The 5520-nt window shown below is 35.7% G+C and overlaps 1 long non-coding RNA gene across 1 annotated transcript; it reads right to left on the bottom strand.

The window, feature by feature from the left end:
* Positions 1-3423: 3423 nt before the first annotated feature.
* On the bottom strand, positions 3424-5138 carry LOC125690904 (uncharacterized). The gene is made up of 3 exons (XR_007375827.1): positions 5099-5138; positions 4463-4529; positions 3424-3534 (listed from the first exon to the last, which is right to left on the bottom strand). It is a non-coding gene; the product is annotated as an uncharacterized LOC125690904 (long non-coding RNA).
* Between the last annotated feature and the right edge of the window lie 382 nt (positions 5139-5520).

Here is a 5520-nt window from a genome sequence, read left to right as displayed (position 1 = left end):
CTGTGGGTTCTGTTCAGGTAATGAGAAGCCAACTCTTTTCTTCTTTCCTCACATTTTTCACCCTAGACTTCCAATTTAATGTCATTTCTCTTAAGCACTTACATCTAGAGGTATTTAGGAATAGCCAGTGGAGGTGCTAGTGTGCCAGTGGCTTACAGTTGTGTGCCCTCAGCACTTCCCCAAACACCTGCTTGCGTACTAACTTGTCTAGCAGCCTAAATGCATGCCATTATATCTGGAGCCAAAAGTCCTTATTAGAGAAAGACAAAGGAAATAAATGTACTTAACAATTTTTTAAGACTGTCTGGGGACAATACCACATCTAAGAATGGTTCCATACTCAGACATCTCCTATCCTGCCCTCCATATGAAAAACTGAGCTTACAGAGGACTCTTCAATCTGTGCATGGAAAAAGACTATATTGCTGTAGGTCATGTGGATGCTGAGGGACAGGGATTAAATCTAACTCTATCTGAGAACTTACTTCTTGTGAACTCATTAAATATCCTTAAAAGTATTGAGCCAACAACCACTAAAATCATCATGCAGATGACATGATTAAAGGACTTCAGTGTAGGTTCTACGCTATACAGCTAGCCTTGTAAGTGTTGTGTTTAGAGAGGAGGCTTCTGTGGTCTGCTTTTTCTGAACCAAGATTTTTTAATCTGTTATTCCCTGTTATTCTTTGTTGAAACAGCATGTAATTTCACTCCCTAAGAAGACTTATGTGCTTTCATTTTGAGTCCACACATTATTAAGCACAGATTCATTTTAGTTTCATAAAACATTAAATAGCCTTCCAGATAAAACTGGTTTTGTTTCCCACATGTATAGAGTTATTTGGTTGTCATAACAATGAAAGCAAAAATAAAATATGTGAAGTGTAATTAAATCACTCAGTTTATTTGTAGTGCTAATGCCATTATTTGGTTCAAAGGATTTCATTAAATAATTGAAAATTCAGGAACAAATTATGAATGATCTAGGAAGATGCTACTGTTAAGTAGCAGATGTGACTGAAAGATTGACGCACATGATGTCAATTAAAACACAACACTATAGCTCACTAGGGAAAGCTGAGATAATGATACAGCCCAAACCTTGATTTACTCAATTCTGTTTTCAGTGAAACCACTTACTAAGCCAATGGGAGTTTTATCTGCGCTAGGAATATAAGATCCTTACCAGAATGACTTGCATGGTCCCAAGCAGACAACAAACTTGTTGGAAATAAGATTTCTGATCAATATTTTATGCACCGTGACAAGCTGGCATCTTTCATTTATTAGAATTTTTCCCTCTAAAGTCAATGAGGTTTTTGTCATTTGATTTAATAGCACTAGGCTAAAGTTCCGTTTCTGCAGCAAATATACTGAGCATGCAGGTCACAAATTGCCAAAATGAGTGAATTTGTACTTAGAGTCATTGGCTTCATTAACATTGTTCATCTGACAGAAATTAAGGAGAACAGTTCCTTCTTGGAACAAATATTGCCCATGTGTGCACTTCTCAGCTCCCAACAAGCACAGCTTAATTTCCAACGTGCTCTGATGCACTCAAAAAAAATCAGGCTATTATTTTGTCCTAAACGCTCACAGTTTAATTGAAAAAGGAATTTTCTCATAAACTTGGAAATGTGCCTGCTTCCAGGTGCTAAGTGTATTCACTGATGTAGCAGGCCCTTTCTTAATGTCAGGCATGGACAGTAGTGGCATAATGAGCTGGTAAGCTTGCCCAGGAATGCCTTTTAACAGGATGCTTTCATTCTTTTTTCCAATGAATGTTTGCAGTATTTCTGCAGTCTGTGAATGGAAAAAAAAAAAAAAAAAAAAAAAAAAAGGACCAAGGAGGGAAGTTGAAATTGAATGTGATAACCAAAGGACTATCTATTTTATTCAAGTTATTTAAACCTGAATAAATGTTCACTTGTTTGTTAATGGTCTGATATAAACCTCACAGAAATCCATAATAGTTTTTTTCCAGGACTTCTGCAGCTTTGAAAGACTCCTTTCTCACTCTTAAAATACATTTTCCTGTCTTCTTTGCTCACCTACAATTCAGCTGTGAGATCACATACATTACAAGTACCATGAATTCAGACGTGTAATTGCCCTACTGAGAAAATAGTGAGAATAGATTAATTAATATCTTCATATTTCATCTTTTATATAATGACTTTGTTATAACTGAAATTGTCCTCTTATCATATTGCCATTTTCTCCTGGTTTTAACAGGGTGTTACACTTGAAAAGGTCAATTATGGTAAGTTTGAAAAAAAGACATAAGTTTGAAGATGAACAACTGACATTTAACCTACGTGATGATGCTCTGCTTTTTAACTGTGAGTTTGATTAATTTAAAACCAATTTGGATCCATTCTTTGTTTTATTGCCCATGCAGTAAAACTCCAGAAATTTGACTCAGGAGAGAATATTTCAAGACAGAATAGATGCTTAGTAGATATATATGTCTCACTCTCATAAATTCTCTGAAGTACTGGAGCAAATGTAATTAAATTAAGGGAGTCCTTCCTTAATTTTTTTCTTTTGCTGTTCTGTGATACTTATAGATAGAAATTAGAAACAAGGTCCTGAAGAACATCTCTCTTGTATTTACTGCCTCTCTTTTGGAAGGTGTATGTTTCTATGACAATCCACTGTTGTGTTAGTACTAAATAAACTTTTACTAGTAAATCTGTAACTTGTTCTAATGGGATCTCAGCTGGAATGACAGCACTATTGCTTCATGGATGATGTTTCATCTATGGATGATGTATTTAAGACTTTACTCCGACATTATTGACTTGGAATAGTATCCTAGCTGAAGTTAACAGAACTATTTTTTAATAAGGGAGTGTTTGTACTGAGCAGACACCATGGGAACCATCAATTAAATATTTGTTTCTTTCTTAACTATCTTGATATAGAGTACAGAAACCTGTACTTTGTTAATTGTGAGCATTTGGAAAATGAATGGGAGATAAAAGAGATGGCTTTTTGATTGTTTCTGTCTTTAGTGTTCAAATGGTTTTATACAATGTACAAGCATGGTTATGGTCATATAGTCCTCCAGTTATTTCTTATTTTTGAATCTGTACTTATATTTAGTTGCCCCTTCACTGGCTACTAGTCCTACACCTGCAAATAAAAGTCCATCAGCTTCTCCTCAGCATCTTCCTTCACCTTCCTGGAAGTCCTATTGTAATTCTTCTCAACCAGATAATATGGATTCCACAGAAAAACTTTGTAAGGCGTCAATATTTCTACATTAGGTCAAATTGCAATCAGTGTGAATCAGCACAATTTCTCTTTGGGTCTTTCCTTTTTCAACTTCTGAGCATTCAGGCATGACTACAGGTCAGGAAACCCCTGCTCTCATTGGGTTGCTTCAGCCTGTCCTCTTCCCTGTTATAGCATAAGATATAGCCTACATATCTGTTAACAGCAAACTATTAGCTTTGAACAAGTTCTGTATCAGGTGATGATACAGCTGAACTTGAGGTGTGTATGTCTTCTGTATAATAAATTTGTCACCTGCAAAAAAAAAAAAAAAAAAAAAAAGGTATAATTTTTACATAAAAAACAACTGGTTATTTTATCACAAACTGACATGATATTCAATTTTTCTTCAGACAGCTATTTAGGTTCTTCATGTCCCCGCAGCTCCTTAGTCATTCACCGCAATGGGAAAATGACCAAGGTAAACATGGATAATGGCACAGCTCAGTTCATTTCACTTTTGTGATATTGTAGGGATTGTTTTTATTTATTCATTTATTTGTTCATTTTCATGTCTAAATACATCCCAGAAGTGAGCTTCATAAGTCTTGTTTTAAAATTTGTCACAATGGCAAAACAGCACATATCACTCAGGTCTGCAGCTGTCTCAGCTGTCTTTTATAGAATAACCTGAACTCTCACCTGTAGTAGATTTACTGTGTGCATGGAAGTTCAAGATCTCCATCATAAGAAAATTATGTAGCAAGACTGACTTGGATGAAAGTGCTCCAGCTTCTGTGTGCAGCATTTCTGTCTAGACATTTTTGAAGAAATAAAAGCTTATTCTCTTTCCTCAGCTCTTTTTTTTTTTTCCAGTGTCTCATTTTCCTCTCTATTTATCTGTGTACTAATGCACTCTAAGATACTGTTCACTACTCATATCTGTCTCATAGGACTACTGCTTAAGTCTACAGTGTCACAGAGCAGCTGGTAGTATTTAGTGACCTCCTGCTCTATCAGATGGAAATTGATTTTCCTCTTCCAAGCAAGTGAAAAATCCATAATGTTCTCCGTCAGAGAACATTCAACTAGAAATTGAAGTTATAAGGGGGAGACACAACTCGTCAGACATCATAAATGACACTGTCTTTTCTGAATATCAGAGGAAGCAGACTGTGGTAAAGAAGTTCTCTAGAGGTTTGCAAAATAAAAATATAAATAAAAATAAAAAATAAAATCCAACCTAGTAAGGACTTGCTGGTAGAGTTTTCTTTCTTTTGTTGCTGAATTCCCCTGATGATGTTTCATCACTGCAAAGACATATACACTTAGCTACATCATATGTCCACAGATATTTTCAGAAGTCTGCAAACATTTGCAGTCCATAGCCCCCAAGCATAACTGGGGAAATACTACTCAAGTGTCAGTGCATAGGTGTATTTCTCCTGATAAAAGGAACAACTTGAGGTCTTTTGGTTGCAGCAATCCATCTGTTCTACAGAGTTAAATTATAGAAAAGTAGGTATTTATGAGAAGTATTTGTGCAATACAATGAGATCAGGAAGTGCCACATCTTTCTGGACTTCAAATTACTATCATTCTGGACATCAGTACTTCTTGAATACTCTCTCACCCTAAGGATAAGCTCAGGATGCATGTTTTCATATTTGGGTCTAAAGCTTTGAAATTCCTACTATATAAAGAATGATCAGAGATATCATCCGATCTCCAGCAGAGATTATTTCCTCGATCATAGTTTTTCCCACAGTAGCTTGTACCCAAATAATAGCTAAGGAATATGTGCACTAAAACCTAATGTAATACTACACTTTGATGTTACGAGAGGAAACTGAGAGAAAACTTGATCAATATAGCTCACCTTGATGAGTGCTTAGCTGTATGAAGTGTTCAGTCATCATAATCTTGGGTATAGTACAAGAACCTGCACAGAATACAATCAGGTTAAAGGCAGTAGAGTATACGGTCATATTAATACCAAGAGGAGACATTTTCCAACAAACTAAAGAACACCTTTTCTGGGAACAATGTTTTTTGTTTTTTTTTTCCTCTGGAAAGCTGGATGGAAATTTTCAGGCAAATGTATTCACTGTGAAGGAAATTAAAACAGACATTCACATATCTGCTGAGGGCAATCAGAAGATAACCACAATCATAATGCAGTTAGGAGTATTGTTTAAGCATAAGCAATTTCTTAATTTATCATAATTGCCAGTGAAAACATCACACACCAGCAGGCAGAAAAGTATACAGGGATTTGATAAACGGATGTCTTAGATCATC

Source organism: Lagopus muta, chromosome 3, assembly GCF_023343835.1.
Source record: "Lagopus muta isolate bLagMut1 chromosome 3, bLagMut1 primary, whole genome shotgun sequence".
Lineage (NCBI taxonomy): Eukaryota > Metazoa > Chordata > Aves > Galliformes > Phasianidae > Lagopus > Lagopus muta.
The sequence above is the reverse complement of the archived record's forward strand: the minus strand, read 5'-3'. Positions and strand labels throughout refer to the sequence as shown.